The sequence below is a fragment of the Apodemus sylvaticus genome, chromosome 23, assembly GCF_947179515.1.
Source record: "Apodemus sylvaticus chromosome 23, mApoSyl1.1, whole genome shotgun sequence".
Classification (NCBI taxonomy): domain Eukaryota; kingdom Metazoa; phylum Chordata; class Mammalia; order Rodentia; family Muridae; genus Apodemus; species Apodemus sylvaticus.
The window spans coordinates 18,487,952-18,510,809 of NC_067494.1; the positions used below are offsets into that span (position 1 = coordinate 18,487,952).

Consider the following 22,858-nt stretch of genomic DNA (forward strand, 5'->3'; position numbering starts at 1 on the left):
ATTTGGGTTTGGTAACTTTGTTCCACATGTTTTCCATCTTTTTAAAACCCAAAACGACGCAGATAGGATAGATAGGATAGCAGTAGTAAGAACCAAACTCCAAGCCAGGCTCCCACTGAGCCTGGGTTCTTCTACTCCACATTCATGGTGGCTGAGCCTGCCTGTGCCTCTCTCACACAGTCCTCCAGTCAAGTTGACCTGATGTCTTCATACAAAGAGAACAATAGCTAGCCAAAATAAAGAGGCACATCACGTTTTACTGCTCGGTGGTCATTACCAGCTCCATAACTCAGTCCCAGCCATCAGGGCAAGTGGGATAGGCTAGCTCGCTCACACCCTCAGCAAGCCTGGGTTTGGTCTGCCTACCTTCCCAGAAGATCAAGTTTATCAGCATTTCCTCATACTGTTCCTAGGAAGAGAACTGGCCAAGTTCCAGATACTGAAGTGGAGTCAGTAGAGGACTATGGTTAAACTGTCTGTTAAACCATAACAAATTTGACTAGGAAGAGGCCCCTGAGGAACCGGTCTCCTTCTCTCCTCTGGGGTGTTACCGGCCTTAGTGGAATGTCTTCTAGGTCATACCACCTGGCTTTGTGATTGCTAAGCCTTCAAAACAGCCTGCTTAATATTCTGCTGCTAGAAACATGAAGGGCGCCTGCTGCTTCCTGATTTGTCCTACCCTGTAAGTGCAGGGAGGAACAGCTCCCACCTGGCACTCTGCTTCCCTGTGTTTTAAATCATCCTTTTCCTTTCCACCATCTTTCTCCAAGAAGTAGTCTAGGCTCCGATCTCAAGCGCTGCACTGTTCCTTAGGGTAACCATTCATTTATAAACATTCCTTCACCCTCCTTTGAAGTTTAGAGCCCTAAGTGTTGAACACTGAGGACACAGGACCAACGACCGTGGTTTTCATAGAGATTATGGGTTTAAATGAACTAAGCAAGGCGTTTCTAACTCAGGGGTGTCCCCTATGCTGACAGAAAGGGTCTGCATCTTTCTGCTTCCAAACTACACCTCTGCCCCATAGCCGGCGCCTGAGTCATCAGATTACATTCCATTTAACTTCAGTGCCATTTTCCATGTCTGTGGGAATTTTCATATACAGAGTGGATTATTTAGTAATTACTCAATAAATGATGTGATGTTTTGATATGCATGAGAAAGACAGCTTTGGGAAGGGCTGTCACTGCTTGGTTGGTTTCTAGCAGTGCCCCAACTGGCATGAGCATTTTTGCATCATTAGATGCCCTACATATTCCTTACATAATTCCCGGTGAGCTAAGCCGAGAGGAGCCACTGTACCGTCGTATTTGATCTCCCTTCGGGCTCTCCCAAGAGTTTCTTGTTATTTCAGTGGATTTGAGGCATTTCCTAAGGTCCTTCAACCCACTTGCCCTCTTGACACCAGGGATGCTGATGGCTTCCCCACAAGTCTCCATCAGCCTTGGCCTCTGGAAGCTCTGGAGGAAAGTGGGAGAGGCGAGGCACTCTGCACAGGAGGGGAGGAGCTAGCCATGTTCTGGCTTTATTTAGCAATGGCTTATCCTCCAGGAGCTGCCTTCACACAAGATGCCAGAGAAGAGGGGTTAGGAATGTCAGAGCAGGGTCCAGGGCATTAACTATGCCCCACAGTTGTGGAGTTAATTGATGGACAGTTGGCAAAGCTACAAGCCAGCCTGGGAGTCTGCAGGACACATTGCTCAGCTGCTTCTCTGGAACCGTTCAGTTAGTGTGGTGTGAGGTTGACTGAGCAATCATCCCAGAGGATTCTTAAAATCCAGCCTCTCTCTCTCTCATTGTGTGTGAATGTGTGTGCGTGTGGGTGGGTGTATACATATATATGTATATAGTATGGGTCTATTGTGTGGTATGTGAATATGTGTGGGTGTATATTGTGTGGTTTTTGTGGGGGATATGTGAATATGTGTGGTGTGTGAATATGTGTGGGTATATTTGTTTGTGGGTGGTGTGTGAATGTGCGTGTAGTGTGTGTATGTGTGTTGAAGTAACATAAAGATCCTTACTGGTACTTTGACCCAAGTTTAAGCTGTGTTTGATCCATGGTAACCCTTCTGAGGAAGGAACTAGGAAGTGTTCACTTCTGCCTCTAATAGTGGCCATATTTACCTGGAGTACCTGAAGTGAGCCCCAGTTCTGCCAGCTCCTTGGGGTAAACATTAGTAACTTGGGGGACCCAGTTACTCTTCAAAGGGCCTCTAGACACAGATTAGATCTTCAAGCCTCCAGAGCCCCTGCCTGGTTCCCACAGCTCTGATCTGTCCATATCTCTCTAGTCAGCAGATCTCTGTCCAGACCATGATACACTTTGTCCCCAAAACTTTCAAAGAACCACCAGAACATGAGAGCTGTTTGTGGCCTTACTGAGCCCCAGCGGGGACTCCTGCAGGCTGAAGTCTCTGGGGAGCATTCTTTCCTAGAATCACAGAGATAAGGCCAGCCCTTCAGTTCTTTCCTTGTCAAAGGCCAGCTGAGTGCCTGGTGCTGGGGGCTCCTCTCCCTGCCTCCCTCTGTGACAATGCGACTCCCCACAGTCCTGTTTCCTGGTGCTCTCCAGTCCCCTGTGGATAATGACCTCCTTACTCTCTAGATGGAAGTGACAGGGTTGCCTTAACAAAGCACACAGGCTGAGCGAGCAGGACCTTTTGTGTGGGTGTGTGTACACTCTGAGCTGTGACTCTGGAGCCTGGGATCTGCCTGTCTGACAGCCTGCAAATAACAATAAAATAGAAAGGGTATGGCAACCTGACAAGATATTTGAAAATATCTTGTCATCCACACAATAAGGCAGTGAAAATGGGAGCCTTTATTATGCCTCTTAAAGCCAAATAATCCAGAAGGCATCTAACTCTAGACATAAACCACACTGATAAGGCTAAACGGCTAAAAATCTGTTTCTCTTGTTGGGGCTTGGGGTGGGAGAGCAGTAATTGAGAGAGGTTCTGAGACAGGGTTTATTTGTGTAACCCTGATGTCCTGCCCTTACCTCCTGAGTGCTCCTTGAAAGGCCCGTGCTGCCACGCCTACCCTGATGCTCCGCTCCATGTTATTTCCTGTCAATCAAAACAAGAATGCTTAACTTTTTTTTTTTTTTTTAAGATTTTATTTATTATATCTAAGTACACTGTAGCTGTCTTCAGACACTCCAAAAGAGGGTGTCAGATCTTGTTAGGGATGGTTGTGAACCAACATGTGGTTGCTGGGATTTGAACTCAGGACCTTCTGAAGAGCAGTTGGTGCTCTTAACCTCTGAGCCATCTCTTCAGTCCGAATGTTTAAGATTTAAGCATAGTCTGCAGCAATATGCATAACTAATGGCCACCTCTCTTTAGAGCATATTCCGGCGGCAAGCCTCAGGGACCTTGATTGAATCCTCCCAAAACCTAGTGAAGGTAGGTATTATTCAGAGATGAAGAAACAGAGGACTTTAGATAACCACGTAAGGGTGAGGTCGGGGCTGGAGCTGACTCTGGAATCTGTGCTCAGTTTGCCAGACACAGCCAAAGGATGGTGCTACAAAGCTCTGTGGCTAACACTACCCGTGCCGAAAGGAGAATGTATAAAAACTGAGAACTAAAGCACCAGGAGTCGGATGGCTGGGCCTACCTTAGCCCTGTGACAGTGTTATGAATGAAGCCAGCACACATCAACGGACATGGGCTGCAAATATTAACTTGTTCCCACTCCCCTGTTTTCTTTTCCCTACTGTTAGCATGGAGACATAGCTCCTCAATTTATCTGGAATTCAAACCACCCCAGGGGATATGACTGCAAGCTTTGAGAGAGGCCCAGCAGGCAGAGGCAGACACTGCAAAGCCTCAAGCCCTTCCCATTTCTCACACTCTTGCTCTTTTCTCTTCTCTCCTCTCTCTTTCTCCCTTTCCCAAGGTTCCTTACAAATGGAATGCTGTGGAGATAGTTTTTATACAATGGTTGCTCCATTTGTAAGCACTCTCTATTTGAAAAGAAACCACCGCAGCGAGGGAGCATTTCTGGCTTGTAGCAGCCACCACCACTGCCACTACCCCGCCCAGAGCAAATTCTCTGAAGACCAAGAACTATCCACAGACCTTCGCAGACCTCACCTAAGCCCACTGGGACTAATTAGACACCACATACTATGTAGCCCAAGCTGGTCTCTAACCCATAGCAATCTACCTGCATCAACTTCCTTTTTTTGGAACCCACTCTGTAAACCAGGCTAGCCTCGAACTCAGAACTCTGCCTGCCTCTGCCACCCAAGTGCTGGGATTAAAGGCATGTGCCACCACTGCCCAGCCTGCATCTACTTCCTAGGTGTTGAGATCAAAGAAATAAGCCTCTACATTAATTCAACTTTTTTTATTATTGATATATCCTTTATTTACATTTCAAGTGAGTTTCCCTTTCCTGGATCCCCCCTCCCTGAAAGTCCCATAAGCCCTCTTCCCTCCTTGTCCCCCCATCTACCCCTTCCTGTTCCCTGTCCTGGTATTCCGCTACACTGCTGGACTGAGCTTTTACAGGACCGGGGGCCACTCCTTCCTCCTTCTTGGGCATCTTTTGATATGTGAATTGTATCTTGGGTATTCCAAACTTCTAGTCTAATATCTGCTTATCAGTGAGTGCATACCATGAGTGTTCTTTTGAGACTGGGTTACCTCACTTAGTATGATATTCTCCAGTTCCATCCACTTGTCTTAAGAATTTGATGAATTCATTGTTTCTAATGGCTGAAGAGTACTCCATTGTGTATATATACCACATTTTCTGTATCCATTACTCTGTTTGAGGGACATCTGGGTTCTTTCCAGCTTCTGGCTATTATAAATAGGTCTTCTATGAGCATAGTGGAGCATGTGTCCTTATTACATGCTGGGGAATCCTCTGGTTATATGCCCAGGAGTGGTATAGTGGGGTCCTCCGGAAGTATCATTCCCAGTTTTCTGAGGAACCGCCTCAGGGGTACAGAGTTAAACTAATAATTTTCACCTGAGGAATATTGAATGGCTGAGAAGCACCTAAAGAAATGTTCAACATCCTTAGTCATCAGTGAAATGCAAATCAAAACAACCCTGAGATTTCACCTCACACCAGTCAGAATGGCTAAGATCAAAATGTCAGGAGAAAACAGGTGCTGGCGAGGGTGTGGAGATAGAGGAACACTCCTCCACTGCAGGTGGGATTGCAAGTTGGTACAACCACTCTGGAAGTCAGTCTGGCAGTTCCTAATTCAACTTTTTATGCTTATATTTTACATTGAGATGCATTTCTGTCTCCTACAAATGGCAAAGAGGCTTAAAAACCGAAATCACTTTTATAGAGAGCATGGTGTTCTAATGTGCCCCCAATTGGTGTCCCCAGTATGCCTAGTCACCATTTTCTTCCTTGTTTCTCATGATGTGCATTCAAAACAAATAAATAGAAAAACAACAGCAAAAGCAAACAAACAAAACCTTATTTCATGATGGGGCCACAAAGAAAGGCAGTGCGCGCTGACAGACGCCAGCCCTGGAGACGAACCACATTCAGTCACTGGGTCCTGCCTGGTACCAGGAGAACGCCTGCTCCCGGAAGTCACCCTCTGGCCGCCAACTTGCTTCCCCATCTCTTGCGCGCGCACACACACACACACACACACACACACTCAAAGCCAACAACCAGAAAAATTTGTTTTCTGCTGGGAACGGTAACACAGACCTGCAAACCAGCATTCAGGAGCTTGAGACAGGAGAACATAGAGTCTGAGTCCATTCTGGGCTGCATAGTAAGAACTTATCAAAACAAATAAAAAACAAGACCAAACAGAATACCTGCAGTGTGCATTATAATAATTAGTTTCAGACTGTAGGTGGTGGCGCACACCTTTAATCCCAGCACTTAGGAGGCAGAGGCAGGTGGATTTCTGAGTTTGAGGCCAGTCTGGTCTACAGAGTGACTTCCAGGACAGCCAGGACTACACAGAGAAACTATGCCTCAAAAAAAAAAAATAGTAAGTAGAAATATAGCTTTTTTTCCTTGTAATTTATCTTATGTGAAAAAATCTTATAAAACTGCAGAAGTTGAGGGAGCAGAGTGGGACTCTGGACAGTTTACTGTTTTTCTTTCAAAATGAAATAAAAAAAGAATGTAGCATTTTAACCACAAAATATAATATTTTAACATGATAGATGTTATTGTTTGTGTCAATATTAATTGCCAGTTATGACAATGGCAATAGGATTTATTTAAAAACAAAAAAACCAAACCAACCAAACAAACAAACAAAAACAAAAACTCATCACAAAGCACGTCTATGTCCCATTCCCAGTTTTCTGAGAAAGGGCCTCAGGGGTACAGAGCTAAAGAAAGAATTTTCACCTGAGGAATATCGAATGGCTGAGAAGCACCTAAAGAAATGTTCAACATCCTTAGTCATCAGGGAAATGCAAATCAAAACAACCCTGAGATTTCACCAAAAGTCAGGAGAAAACAGGTGCTGGCGAGGATGTGGAGAAAGAGGAACACTCCTCCACTGCAGGTGGGATTGCAAGCTGGTACAACCACTCTGGAAGTCAGTCTGGTGGTTTAATTCAACTTTTTATGCTTATATTTTACATTGAGATATATTTCTGTCTCCTACAAATGGCAACGATCTCCAAGAGGTGGCGGCAGTGAGCTACTAGGATGACCAGTCAGTTTTCATAGGCAGTCTGGTCATTTTATCTTCATTCCCAGAATCAGCTTGCTACACTTTCCGGTAGATAGGATGCTCACTGAAGCTACCCCGAGTAAGGACTTCTGCTCCCCTAATTTTGCTCTAACTGCGCTACAGTGCTCAGAGAGGATCCAGTCAATTTACCCAGAGGGGATCTTTAGTTTCCCAAGATTGACAATTGGATTCATTTCAATCAACTGAACCCACAGCCTGTAATGTAGGAACAGGCAGATGCAGGTGCAGACTGCCCCATTATCTCTCCCTCTTCTGGCTGCTGTGACTTAGATGATAGCAGTTTCTTGGGGATAGGAAGGCAGGATTTATTTATCTTATGTATATGAGTACACTGTTGCTGTCTTCAGACACACCAGAAGAGGAGGGCATCAGATCCCATTACAGATGGTTGTGAGCCACCGTGTGGTTACTGGGATTTGAACTTAGGACCTCTGGAAGAGCAGTCAGTACTCTTAACTGGTGAGCAGTCTCTCCGGCCCACCTTCTTATACACAAAGTCCTCGGTTCTTGTCCATCTGATTAGGAAGGCAAGTTTCCTGATGGGCCCTGGGCCTTGTTTCAGGGTTCTCTCTGAATCATTGGTGGAATTGCAGTAAATGTTAAAGCAAACAAACAAAAATCCGCTGTAAATGCTGGGCTGCCTGAGCCTAGCGTTTATACCTGAGGCAACTGTGGACCCTGAGTGTTCTACCTCTATCACTTCAATCACTTTAATACTTCTTTTGTTTGTTAGTGTGTGTGACAGGATCTGCATATGGTCTAGAATGAACAGTGTAGCCTAGCTTGGCCTCAACCTCCCAAGTTCTGAAGTTATAAACATGAGCCAGCACACCCGGCTGATAACTCCTTTTGAGTGCTCGTAGTAACGGGATACACATACATTAAAATATAAAGTACACCAGGAAGATCTAAGCAACAACTCATGACAAATCGACACCTTTACAATGAAATACATAACTGTAGTAAATCACATAGGTTACTGTCCTAAATGATTTCAGATGATGTTTAAGATAAAAAACACTCCATGGTTTTGCCTACAGCCCAATTTCTGTCGAGGTCCCCTCTTCTCAGATGACACTAGCTAGTATCCAGTTGACATGAAAACTAACCAGGACACAGCGATCACAGCAGACAGCACAATGTGCTCAGAACAGTTTCATTTAATTTCTCCATTTAATTGTCTGCCAACTCATAGGTCTCTCGATCCTACATGCATGGGACAGTCCCTAGGCTATCTATTCTGGTTGTGGGACTACTTGTCTAAACTTAAATAATTAACACATGTCAGCATAACTTTAGTTCATAGCTAGACTGAGTGTGGACTGCAGGTGAAGTTCTGTGAGTTTGAGACCAGCCTGGTCTACAGAGTGAGTTCCAGTGCAGCCAGGGCTGTTACACAGAGATTCCCTGTCTTGGCAGAGAGAGAGAGAGAGAGAGAGAGAGAGAGAGAGAGAGAGAGAGAGAGAGAGAGAGAGAGAGAGAAGAGGAAGAGGAAGAGAGGGGGAGAAAATGGAAGGGAGGAAAGGAGGAGGATGGGTGGAAGGAAGAGAGACAGAGAGACAAAGAGACAGAAAGACAGACATAAGACCACAGTGGACTGAGCCCACCACATTCATTTTTTTCTTGGTTCAGGCCCTTCTAGGTTAAGCACATTTTCAAACAAAAGTTAACATCAACTTGAGAATCCCCCACCCTCTCTCCTTTAGAGGTGTGCTCTTGTGTGGCCTGAGTCACGTGTGGCCTGAGTCAGGACTTTTCAGTCTCTCCAGCTGCCTGTGAATCAAATGTAAAACTCCCAGTTCCCTGTCCAGCCCCAAGTCTGCCTGCAGGCTGCCATGCTTCCCAGCGTGGTGACAATGGCCTGAAGGTCAGAACCTGTGAGTCCCCCTCAATTCAATGTTGTCCTTTATAAGAGTTGATACGATCATGGTGTCTCTTCACAGCAATGAAACCCTAACTAAGACAGCATTCTATAATAAAGGCGATGTTTAAAATATGGCGACCAATAGTGGATTTCAATAAACAATAGTGAGACAACTGCTTAGTCATCTAGCAAAAAGGATTAAATTTTGTTTCATGTTTCACATCATATAGGAAGTTAAAGTCCCCGAGGCTAGGTGATCTCAGTGATCTAAGTGTAAAAATAGAAACCATGAGATTACAGGAAGAAAACTTGAGTAGTTCTATTGTTACCTTTTTGCAGGGCTTGGGTTTCTGACACTGATTAGAAGTCGAGTTTTAGGCAAAGAACAGAAATGCAATGAGTAAAAACCATTTGCACAGCACGTATTGCTTACAGAGTCAGGGTCTCTGATCTACCAGATTGCCATTTACTATATAGATCAGAAGGTTCACTGTGCCTATTATAAAAAAAAAAAATTAGCAGTGGAAGTGGATGTGAGCAAGTCATGTTCAGAGACACAGACATAGCCACTGATGTATAACAGCCCTCACATGTGACACACATAGCCGCTGATGTGTAACAGCCCTCACATGTGACACACACAGCCGCTGATGTGTAACAGCCCTCACATGTGACACACACAGCCGCTGATGTGTAACAGCCCTCACATGTGACACACACAGCCACTGCTCTGTAATGGTCCTCACATGTGACACACACAGCCACTGATGTGTACCATCCCTCACATGTGACACACACAGCCGCTGCTCTGTAATGGCCCTCACATGTGACACACACAGCCTGCTCTGTAACGGCCCTCACATGCTGGCATGTCCTTCTGTCCTCCTCTGTCCTTCTCTCTGTCTCCTTGTGTGCTTGCACTCAGGACTGCCCGCTCACCTGGTCCTCACCACCAGTCCTGTGCTCTATACTTAAATAATTAACACATGTCAGCATATCTTTAGTTCATAGCGAGACTGAGTGTGGACTGTAGGTGAAGTTCTGTGAGTTTGTGAGCAGTCTGGTCTACAGAGTGAGTTCCAGGGCAGCCAGGGTTGTTACACAGAGATTCCCTGTCTTGGAAGGGGGAGAAAGAGAGAGAGAGAGAGAGAGAGAGAGAGAGAGAGAGAGAGAGAGAGAGAGAGAGAGAGAGATTGATTGGAAAGGAGGAAAGGAGGAGGATGGGAGGGAGAGAGACAGAGAGACAAAGAGACAGACAGACAGACAGACAGACAAACAGACAGAAGACCACAGTGGACTGAGCCCACCACATTCATTTTCTTCTTGGTTCAGGCCCTTCTATGTTAATTTCATTTTCAAACAAAAGTTAAAATCAACCTGAGAATCCTCTCTCCTTTAGAGGTGTGCTCTTGTGTGGCCTGAGTCACGTGTGGCCTGAGTCAGGGCATTTCAGTCTCTCCGACTGCCTGTGAATCAAGATGTAGAACTCCCAGTTCCATGTCCAGCCCCAAGTCTGCCCACAGGCCGCCATGCTTCCCAGCATGGTGACCATGGCCTGAAGGTCAGAACCTGTGAGTCACCCTCAATTCAATGTTGTCCTTCATAAGAGTTGATACGGTCATGGAGTCTCTTCACAGCAATGAAACACTAACTAAGACAACATTCTATAATAAAGGCGATGTTCAAAATATGGCGACCAAGAGTGGATTTCAATAAACAATAGTGAGAAAACTGCTTAGTCAGCTAGCAAAAAGGATTAAATTTTGTTTCATGATTCACATCATATAGGAAGATAAAGTCCCCGATGCTAGGTGATCTCAGTGATCTAAGTGTAAAAAGAGAAACCATGAGATTACAGGAAGAAAATTTGAGTAGTTCTATTGTTACCTTGTTGCGGGGCTTGGGTTTCTGACACTGATTGGAAGGCGAGTTTTAGGCAAAGAACAGAAATGCTATGAGTAAAAACCATTTGCACAGCACAAATCGCTTACAGAGTCTGGGTCTCTGACCTACCAGATTGCCATTTACCATATAGATCAGAAGGTGCACTGTGCCTATTATAAAAAAAAAAAAAAAATTAGCAGTGGAAGTGGATGTGAGCAAATCACGTTCAGAGACACAGACATAGCCACTGATGTATAACAGCCCTTACATGTGACACACACAGCCGCTGATGTGTAACAGCCCTCACATGTGACACACACATCCGCTGATGTATAACAGCCCTTACAAGTGACACACACAGCCGCTGATGTGTAACAGCCCTCACATGTGACACACACAGCCGCTGATGTGTAACAGCCCTCACATGTGACACACACAGCCACTGCTCTGTAATGGTCCTCACATGTGACTCACACAGCCACTGATGTGTAACAGCCCTCACATGTGACACACACAGCCGCTGTTCTGTAATGGCCCTCACATGTGACACAGTCCCTTCTCTGTAACAGCCCTCAAATGTGACACACACAGTCGCTGCTCTGTCATGGCCCTCACATGTGACACACAGAGCTGCTGCTCTGTAACGGCCCTCACATGCTGGCATGTACTCTGTCCTCTGTCTTTCTCTCTGTCCCCTTGTCTGATTGCACTCAGGACTGCCCGCTCACCTGGCCCTCACCACCAGTCCTGTGCTCTGTGCAGTCAGCAGTGGTGCCCCTCTCCACAGCAAGGTCTTCCTCATTGTCAAGGCCAGGTTTAAACTCCCGGTCTTTCTGCCTCCCCTGTACATTTAAGGAAGTTTAACAAAGAAGAATTACTCCCACATAGTTGGTGAACAGCTGTGGGTTCATCACAGGAAGGAGGAGGAAGATGAGGGGAAGAGAGAAGGAGAAAGATGAGAAGAGGAGAGAAACGAGGGAAGAGAAAAAAGAGATGAGAAAAAGAGAGTCTAAGTCTTGCTCCCATCTCTTGATTCCTCTGAGAAGGCAATGTGCTGGAATCTTCTACTCAACATTGTTCTATGCCGCCTACTAAAGCAGTCATCCTGTGGGACAGGGGTGGTGGACTGCTCGCTCAAAACCTTGTGTGAGACCCTAAGTCCACACCCTAGCACCTCACCAAACAAAACAAAATCTGATTTTGTGATTTGCTGTAGGAATTTTTTAATCCTCACCTGGGGTTTCAACCCCGACTTACACCATTGAGTTCTAGAAAGAAGGATTAAATTTTGATTTAATTCAATTTTGATAAAAGACACACACAACCTTATATTGACAATAAGCTTTAAACAGCACAAGAGCTGGGCAGACATCTGCCCTCTATGCTGTTAGAAACTACGTTCCTATCGATAACCCCGAGTTATCACTTGCTATGTCTCATCTGGGCTGCTCTTAATCCCAATCGGCCATGTTCTCTTTAACACACCCATAGCCCACAGCGTCTTCTTCCACTCGTCCTCTTCTTCTCCCCCTCGTGGTTCTCCTCCATCCCTGATCCTTGGAATGTTAAACCCTACCTATGCCTCTTCTGCCCAGCGATTAGCTGTCAGCATCTTATTTAACAATCAGATATAACTTGGGGGCAAGATGACACAGGGTCACTTGTGCTAAGTGTAGACTCTCTCTGGGACAACCAGGTCTTGGGGGGAGCAATATTAGCATTAGAATATAAGCAGTATCAGGACACTACACAAGAATCATTGCTAAACATTACAGAATACTTTGAATACCAAATGCATAATTTGGGATATAAAGGTTAATGGAAACACAGTCTACTCATGTGGATGTCTTATGTTTGAGCAGAAGAAAACAAATGACTATGAAATGTTTTCAGAACAGGACAAGAATTTAGGACTTTCAGAATGTTCCACCCCAAAAGAATTTGAGTTTCTACAAATGTGGACTGATGAAACAGATTTGACATTGCAGGACAGCGTCTGCCTCACTGAAGTGAGCAGAACTGCATAAATGTGTTTATATGATTCATCAGTCTTGTTCGAGAACACAACAGATATACCAGAGGGGAAAACAACAGGTTTGTGTAGCTTAGCTCAAGGTTTTGGAGGCCCGGGAGCATGTTGTTTACACTGGCTTAGCTCTTGCTCAGAGTCCTAAGACAACAAACACATGTTGTCACTTGGTGTGCTGGCTGCTTTTGTGTGTCAACTTTACACAGGCTGGAGTTATCACAGAGAAAGGAGCTTCAGTTGGGGAAGTGCCTCCATGAGATCCAGCTATGGGGCATTTTCTCGATTAGTGATCAAGGGGGGAGGGCCCATTGCAGGCGGTGCCATCCCTGGGCTGGTATTCCTGGGTTCTATTAGAAAGCAGGCTGAGCAAGCCAGGGGAAGCAAGCCAGTAAGGAACATCCCTCCATGGCCTCTGCATCAGCTCCTGCTTCCTGACCTGCTTGAGTTCCAGTCCTGACCTCCTCTGTAATAACTAACCGGAGGAGCCAGGAAGACAGAGCTACTGTTGGGAGAAGTTTAAAAAAAAAAAGAAGCAAAAGCAAAAACAAAACAAACAAAACCAAACAAAATGGCCCCTTCTCCTCTTTTAATCTAAGTGAACATCAAGTGGAATATAGATCGGTTTTGAAGATACATTTGTTTTACAAGTGCTTTACTTGAATGTTCATATGTGAACCACGTGCATCCCTGGTGCCTGTGGTTGTGTGAAAAGGGGCGTCAGCAGATCCCCTTGAATTGGAGCTACGCGTGCCTGGAAACCACCAGAGTGTTTCCAGGGACGGAGCCCAGGTCTTCAAGAGCAAGTGCTTCTTGCTCTCCTGAACCATCTCTCCAGCATCTCAAGTGAAGTTTTAATGTAATGAAAACAACTTTGGCCAGGAGAGGCAAACGCTTCACTTGGTGGAAAGTTAGAGATTTATGGTGTTTAGTTGCAGCACATGAGATGTGTTAGCCTTCTGCTGTGTGGGCAAAACAAGAAATGCAGTTGAGATGATCAACTTAAAAGGAGGAAAGACTTTCTTAGGCTCATCGTTTTAGAGGTTTTAATCTATGTGATAAGTCATTTCCCCACCAGTGAAATGAGCCAATTCAAGCCAAATTTAAAAAATATATATATTATACATATATGTATGTATATATATACATACGTACATATATAACATATATGTGTGTATACATACATATATACATACATATATATAGTTAACACACACACACACACACAGTGGTTTACTGGGAAACTGCTCTCAGGAGAGTTCGCTGGCCCCAAAGGAGACCCAGAAATGACCATGGTAAGGGAGAGATAGAGGAGGAGGTAGAGAAAGAGAAAAAAAGAGCTTGTGGCCAGAGAGGAGAGAGAGGGAGAAGGAGATGGAGAAGGAGAGAGAGAGTAAAGAGGCCAAAAACATCTGGATTATAGATGGAAGAGTCTCTGTGGGAAGGGCAGCCCAGGCCCTGGACTAGAAAGTTTGAGGTTGGGAGCAGGGAGTGCCAGGTAGGGAACAGGGGATGCTGGGAAAACCTAGAGGCCAGGTCTGTTTTGGTGTGTCAACTATGCACCTCAGCCCCTTGTCCTGGGGTCTGAAAGCAAACCCCACAGTCAGCTGGGTTTGTCATCTGAGGTCTGAGGTTAGACAGAAAATACACTGACAGAAAGAAGCTGCTAACTTCATGGTAGCCGGGAAGCAAGGAATGGGGAGACAGGGGTTGGGGTTCTTGGAGCCTGCTCCCAGAGTCCACCTTTTACCCAGTGCTCCTTCTCCTAGGGGTCAAAGCCTTCAGGGTACTCCAGAATCTAACATAATGTAACCAGGGTCCTTGTGCTGAGAGAAAAGTGCCTTCTGAAACAAAGAGTTCAGAGTGGACTGTACAGAAGGGCCAACAGATTATTTCCATAACGGCCAGTGTCTTAGCCAGTGTTCTGTTGCTGTGAAGAGACACCATGACCTTGGTTATGCCTATCAAAATAAAGCATTTAATCAAGGCTTGTTTACAGATTCCGAGGTCTTCTCCATTATCCTCCTCACGTGGTGCCGGTGACATGCAGGTGGACCTGGTGTTGGGAGCTTCACATCTGGATCCACAGGCAGCAGGAGGGGAGAAACTCTAGGACTGTTTGGGCTTTTGAAACCCCAAAGCCCGTCCCCAGTGTCACACTTCCTCCAACAAGGCCACACTTCCTGATCCCTCTTAAGGTCACTCCCTGATGACAAAGCATTCACACACACACACACACACACACACACACACACACACACACACACACACATACACACACACACACACACACACACACACACACACACACACACACACAAAGCTGTGGGGGCCATTCTTATTCACACAGTCACAGCCAGACAGTAAACAGTCTCGGGCTTTTGTGGGCCTTATGTTTTCTATTGAAAGGACATAGTACTGATGCTTCAGGACAGAGACATAGACCAGACACAAATGAGTAAGCCTAACCTTGTAACAATAAAACTTTATTTACAAAAGCATGCTACAGGGTGGTTTAGCCCATAAAGTGTAATTTGTCCAAGCAGCATCCAGCCTGGAATTAACTTATATAAGAATATTCTCTTGGATTTTCCAATGCCCTTTGTTCTATTTTAGCCCTAAGAAAATTTACTCCCACACCAGTAGAATCTGTGTGATAAGTTCCACAGACTGAGGCATTAGACTTCAAAAGCAGGGGGTCTCCCGGAACCGGGTGTGGAACTCTCAGCCAGAGAAAACATATTGAGCGGTAGTTCTCATGGCAATTTTTCTGTTTTGTTCTCTTTCATTCCTTTTCTTAGTTACAGGTTCCTGGTAGCCTAGACCATGATCTTAAGCAAGAATAATGGGTATGAAACCATCCCTTGAGATGGGGTCACTAACATGACCTTATCTCTGGGGAAACCAATGCTTTACTTTTTAAATCGTTTACAAAATTATTATGATAAATAAAAACTTTCCCTACAATAAAATTTCATATGGCTGCACGTGTGTCATTGGAGGTTGGTTTTGCTATATGGTAAAGAAAGCCTAAACTAGGAAGAATTAAAATAGTTTAAATTTATGCATTAAAGATTTATAAAAAAAATCAGACATTAGATGTTAAATAATAATTAACCATATGGGGCTAGAAAGTTAGCTCAGTGGTTAAGGGCACTGACCATACAGATTTATTAACCTGTTCTTGGGAATATGCCACTAGACTTGGATGACCACCCTATTATGCATTCATTTGGAACTGTTATATTTTGATGATATATATACACACACATATATATGTATATATATGGCTTTTTCGAAACAGAGTTTCTCTATATTGCCCTAGCTGTCCTGGAACGCACTCTGGAGATGAGGTTGGCCTTGAACTCAGAAATCTGTCTCCATCTTCCTCCAAGTGCTAGGATTAAAGGCTTGTACCACCAGTGCTCGGCAATGATTTATATTAACAATGATGTTACCTGTTCTGTGTGTGATTCACTGAACATGTAGTTTCAGAGTTGTAATGCTCGAATGATTTTTGTATTTTACTGTGTCAAATGATTTTTGTTGGTATTTGTGATTGTTTCACTAAATAAGGTTTCTAAGAGTTGCTATTGGTTTTTAATGTATAAAATCCCCTGCTTGAGAGCTACAAAATACACCCAGATTCAAACTGACTCTGTGGTTGTTTCTGTTTGTCACCGATGAATCCTTACCCACCTGAACGTTGAAGATCCTCACCTGAGGGACTCCCATACCCGACTGGGATGGTCTGTGACAATCTACAATGCTCAGTGATCAGTAAAAACTGGGTCCATTTCAGAGGTCCTCAAACTTGAGGATACTTTACAACCACTTATATGATTTGATAAATCAAGCATACCCAGGCTTCTTCCCAGAGTTTCTTGCTTTCTTGCTGCAGTGGGAATTTGTGGTTTTTATAGGTAGACAGAACACCCTCAAGTGTTTGAGATTTCTAATTTATTGGGTCTTCTGTGGACCAGGCAAACACTCTGCAGCCTTTCAGGGTTTCTGATTCAACTAAGGGACCCTAGGGTTTTCCAGTGTCACACCCTCCTTACAGCTTCCCCACACCTCAGGTCAAGGCTAGGCCAAGTTCCATTCTCCATCTCCATTCTTGGAATGTACTGGACTGATAGTCACCTGATCCTCTGGAAAGTCCTAGACAGAGTTCAAATTCATGTCTTGCTTGCTAGCTAGTAGATTTAAAGGTCGATATGCTTAGCCAATACGTTTGAATTGTAACCTTGCTAATGTAACCTATACCCCTAAAAAGCATAAAAATTGCTTGTAATAGCCATTTGGGAGGTTGCCTTCTTGTTATGCGCCTTGAGGGTTGACCCCGATGCTCTGGAAAATAAACCTCCTGCTTTTGCATCGATCTGCAACTCAAAATAACTACGACTAATGGAGGGTTGTGGTCTTACATAACAATTCAATGGTAGAAGTGGGAATCTGGGTTTCTTAGTTTCCAGATGAGACTGCTGCTGGTGGCTCAAGGACAAGGATAGAATAAAGAGGAAGGAAGTGCCTCAGTATAATGATACAGCAGTAATACACTGCATTCAAAATACTGTACAACTGGATAGAACACACTAGAAAGTCTGTTAAAATGTCAGGCTTGAGGATGGCTGGGAGAGGGGAAGGTGATTCCATGTCACAGGACAAAATGCTGTAGTTAGCAGCAGTGTCATTATCTTCTTCCAAAGTCAACCATTTCCTTTTGAAGACCAACTCAAAAAAAAGTCATATTTCTTTAAATAGGACTGGGGTAAACTATTTACCTTTATTGAGAGATAAGCAATGTCAAAGAGAGATATTTCAATGAAAGCTTAGAGTACAAAAGTTACTTGAGATGGCCCAGGGTTACCCAGTGAGACCTTGTCTAAAAATTCTTGTAAAATAGTGAATATTCAATGTTCTGAAATTGACAAGTTTCTCTGCATAATCTTGTCAGCTAAAAATGTTTCAAGTTACAGGACAGGGGACAATGACAGGTGTGGAGATGCTATACTTCACCAGGAGCTATAGCCTGTGACTCCGACTCCGATGGAGACATGTTTGGGCTTGTACTCTGGCTACCTGTTCATTGCACCATATAATGGAGCTGCCAAAGACCAAGGGAAGGACATACTCGCCTATTCCTCAAAGACCTCTGGGCTACGGACAGCCTAAATGGCCTTGGTCTTGGCTGTTGCAGGACTCCTAGTATGCATTTTTTTTCTGCTACCATTGCCTTATAAGTTTTTTTTATTTTTTATTTTTATTTATTTATTTATTTTTGTATATGTTTTGTTTTTTCGAGACAGGATTTCTCTGTGTAGCCCTGACTGTCCTGGAACTCACTCTGTAGACCAGGCTGGCCTTGAACTCAGAAATCCACCTGCCTCTGCCTCCCAAGTGCTGGGATTACAGGCATGCACCACAACTGCCCAGCATCTTATAAGTTTAAAGGATGGAAGTTTGCCTGCCAACATGGGAGAGGGTGAAGAATATTTAAGTGTTTCATATGGTGGTGGGTCTAGGGGATCCTATGACAGACTTTCAAGAATTCTTTCAACAGCAGAGGGATAGGTGCTGTCTCGCCTCCTCCCTCCACCCCTCCCCCCACACCATCTTCTTCCCTGAAAACTTCCTGTGGATGTTAAGGGACATCTTTACTTTGTTGATGTAAGGATGCTGGGAAGGCTTACTAAGTGACCCCTGTAGGACTTCTACCCTATTAACCAACTAGAGTCTGACATTCCAATTTAATTTCATGATTTTAGCCCAAGACATGTTAACATTTAAAAAAAGTAATGGTGAATTATTTTGTTGTTGGCATAGTATTTTTAATAACACCCTGTAATTTTGTATGTCGTGATATTCTGTGGGGGTGGAGAACTCTATGGATTTACTTAACTAAACCATTTCTCTCATCTTGAATCTCTGCAAATATAAGTTGACTTTGTCAGTTTGGGCTGCTGGAAAAACTACTTCCTTGTGCCCACATATAAAAAGAAGTCACTAGCTCTCTGGACTTTCCTTCTAAAAGACATGAGTTCTACTCATGAATATGCCTCTCTCAAGAGATAATCACTATCCTGAAGTAGCAACTGGAAATATCATTACATTACCATGGGAATCCCATAGACACTTGTGGGGGACACAGGTGTTCAGTTGATTGCAGTAATCTCGTCATGTTTTTTGGCTGTTTTGTATTCTCTAGTACCTGAAGCATAATGTCTGTTACACAGCAAACTTCAGCAAATGTTTATCAAATACACAGATTCATAAACAGCCACGACTCTGTTCCATTCAAAGTAACTTCAAGAATGTTAAAAATCACTGGGCAGTGGTGGCACACGACTGTAATCCCAGCACTCTGGGAGGCAGAGGCAGGTGGATTTCTGAGTTAGAGGCTAGCCTAGTCTACAAAGTGAGTTCCAGGACAGCCAGGGCTATACAGAGATACCCTGTCTCAAAAAAAAAAAAAAATCCCCTCCCCCCCAAAAAAAAGAATGTTAAAATTCTATGCTCTAAAACACAAAAAACATTTGATGTCTGATTTTCTGATCTGGGATCTGGATTTCAAATCTTTAGTCTCTAGATGTTTTATTTATTCCAAGGGAAAGTCACAAAACCTTTGTTCTATTCAATTTCCAAATGAACTTTAAAAATCCTATTATAGCCAGCTGTAGTAGCACACATCTTTAATCCTAGTACTTTGGAAGCAGAGGTAGGTGATCTCTAAAAATTCAAGGCCAGTCTGGTCTATACAGAGAATTCTAGGAGAGCCAGAGATATGTAAGTAGGCCTGTCTCAAAACATATCATATTCTATTATTTTCATTGATTTCACCGGTCTTTTAGCTTCTCACTTGTCACTATGTTTTTTTTTTTTTTAAGATGTTTATTATTTATTATATGTAAGTACACTGTAGCTGTCTTCAGACACTCCCAGAAGAGGGCATCAGATCCCATTACAGATGGTTGTAAGCCACCATGTGGTTGCTGGAATTTGAACTCAAGACCTTCAGAAGAGCAGTCAGTGAGCCATCTCTCTAGCCCATCATTATCTTGTAGAAAGAATATGTTGTGTGTTGCATGGATACATCACCTGTGAACTAAAAAGCCTATGGTCTGTAGCTTTTGCCGGAAATATGGGTGGGAATCAAGTACAGAGAAAGGATTCTGGGAGAGAGCCAGGAGGGAGATTTGCCAGGAAGATGTGTTGAGACAGACAAGATACCACAGGTAACCAGGATGTGGCAGAATGTAGCTAGGATAAATGAGACATTTTAAGTTATATCTAGTCAGAGAGGAGCCTAGCTATATGGCCAAGGTATTTGTAAATATATTTTGAGTCTGTATCTTATTTCTGGGAGCAAGGGGGTGAGAGGAAGAACCAGGAAAATTTTTGCCAATGGCACTTTACCCAGAAACTCCATCCACCCACCCACCCCCACCCCCAATTACATTAGCGTGTGTGTAGACTGTTGGTCAGACATGCCTCACTTCTGTCCAGAAAAGGCCAGTATTCCTGCCTATGCTCTTTCTACCTTTTTACAGGTAGTACAAACTAAAAATGAAATCATCTATAACCTTATTTTATCATGGATCGCCCCCCCCTTTTTTTTTAGATTTATTTATTTTATTTATATGAGCACACTGTAGCTGTCTTCAGACATTCCAGAAGAGGGCATCGGGTCCCACTACAGATGGTTGTGAGCCAGCATGTGGTTTCTGGGATTTGAACTCAGGACCTCTGAAAGAGCAGTCAGTACTCTTAACCGCTGAACCATAACCCCAGTCCCCCATGGATTCTTTAGAACATTGAAGAAGGTGAAACGTCGTGTCTCAGAATAGTATCTTAAGACACACAGTTACTTTAAAGGGAAGAAATTACATTAACTTTATGAAAACACTGAGCGAGTGTATTGACTGCTATCTTTTGCTGTGATAAAATAACATGACCAAGGCTTGTGATTCCAGAGGGATAACAGTCTATCCTGGCAGGAAGTCACAGCAGGAAGTTAACTAGAAGTGGATTACAGACTTCAAAACCCAAGCTTAGCCAAAACGCAAGCTTAGCACACAATTACTTTCCCAGAACTCTAGACCTTGATGAATTAGGCCTTTGTTTTCCTTTTGGCATGGTACCATCAGAAAACTGATGCTTATAGCTACACTGTGGAAGCGGTACTGATTAACTATATTGAATGTCTGGAAATTAGTTAAAGGTATCGATGGACTGAATATTTAATTGTTAGACAGTGAGTACAGACTGGGGATATGGCTCAGTGTGGAAATTGCTTGATGTGCAAGTGTGAGGAATTCAGACATGAACATGAAAGGTGAGCCTGGCCTCATGGCTGTAACTTTAGCATCGGGGTATAGACGGGTAGGTCCACTGGCTTGTTGGCCGGCTGGCCAGCTGACATGCCAAACTCCAGGTTCAGCAGGAGACCCTATCTGAAAATACAAGGAGAAGAAACGGTTGAGGAAGGGCCGAGTCTACGAAGAACTGCCAAACTGTTCTGCCTCGTGACTGTACCATTTTGCATCCCTATCAATCAGGCATGAGGATTCCAGTGTCTCCATGCCAACACTTTATTTTCTGTGTTGGTTTTATAATACCCAGCTTACTAAACTTGAGTGCTGTCTCAAGGTTTGGGTTTGCATTTATGTGGCATGGCACGTGTGTTGTAGACTGTGGCAATTGGTAAGCATTTGGAAAGATGTTTACTACAGACTTCTGTGTCTGCATGTGTGTGTGTGTCACCGTGATCCAGTTCAGGGCCTTGCACATGCAATTGCTTTTGCACTGAGCCCCATCACCAGATCAGGCTACTTTTAAGTCCAGTAACAAAATGTTGCATTGTGGGAGTTACGTGTTTATTCTAGATAATGGCTCCGGGCCATATAGATATAGGTTGCCTGTTCAGTCCTTCGTGGCTTTTGGCCTATAGAAATTTTTGTTTGATGTTCATGTGTCAGTTTTTGTATTGTTGCCTGTGCTTTGGGTCCATAATTTAGTAACAGGTCCCATAATAGGAAACTTTTCTGGATATTAGACCCTTTTTACACTTTTAAGACTCATCCATTTTGAGTTCATGTTTGTTGTTTAAAGGTAGAGTCCAGTTTCACTGTTTTTCATGTAAATATCACACTTCCTTGGTACTGGCTGCTGAAGACTGTCCTTCCCTGGTTGAGAGTCCCCAGGCTCTATGGTTTCTAGACTCTATTCTATCTGATTGGTCTACATGCCCGTACCATGCTGCTTCAACTGTAGCTTTAAAATCAGGAAATCTGAGCGGCCCAGTTGGTTCCTTTTCAGATACGGTAAAGTCCCTGTAGCCTCGAGCGCTTGTGTGCACTCAGCAGTGTGAGTGTGGAAAGGGGTCCGAGGAGGGATGATGGTAGCAGTCACCACCCATTAACTCACATCAGCATGGAAACCCCGGGAGTGCCTCTGTGCGTGCTATGCCCAGACCAGCGGCTGGATGTAAGGCAACAGAAGAATTGGAAAGAGAAGGACAGAGCCCCAGTTTGGGTTCCCATGGCCATTGCCAGTTCACTGTCAGCTTGATGAAGACAGTCAAGAGCCCATTCCCTGAGCCCTGACCCAGGAAACCCAGATAGGCAAAGGTAGCCCCAAGTGCCTCACATTGCGTTTCTCTTTCTGAGTTCCCAGTCGGCTCTCCTTGATCTTATTTATGCCACATCAGAATGTTTTTACATGTCACACACCCTCAATTGCAACTCTGGGGAGACAGAGGCAGGTAGATCTCTGTAAGTTCAAAGCCATCCTGGTCTACATAGTAAGTTCTAGAACAGCCAGAGACTCTGTCTCTATAAACGCGCGTGCACAGGCATGCACAGACATGCATACATGCACATGCACACATATGCACGCGCGCATACACAGACACAGACACACAGATGCACGCACACTCACACTCAGTCTAGGTGGACTTGATGGCAAGCCTGATGATCCCAGTTCCATCCCCAGAGCCATACTGCTAGAAGGAGAAAACAAACCCTGACTTTCCCAAGTTGTCCTTTCACCCAACACAGGCATGCACTCACGGAAGAATAAACAAATAAAGAAATAAATAAATGTGTGTTTTAAAATGTTTTCCCCCCTTGTTCTGGAAAGACTCAGTGAAGCAGTGTTCAGCAAAACAAGATCAGGGAAGTGGGATGGGTGTGGGTGGGAGGACAGGGGGAGATAAGTGGGCTTAGGGGACTTCCGGGGAGTGGGGGTCTAGAAAAGGGGAAATCATTTGGAATGTAAATAAAAAATATATCGAATAAAAAAATGTTTTAAGAGAAGAAGACAGGACTTACCTTGGTACCTCAGCATATCTCTTGGGTAGGAAGGTGGGCCCTCC

At 44.1% G+C, this 22,858-nt stretch overlaps 1 pseudogene; it reads left to right on the plus strand.

Moving 5' to 3' along the window:
* Positions 1-22,858, plus strand: part of LOC127673536 (ensconsin-like) — a 404,593-nt pseudogene that overhangs the window by 200,433 nt on the left and 181,302 nt on the right.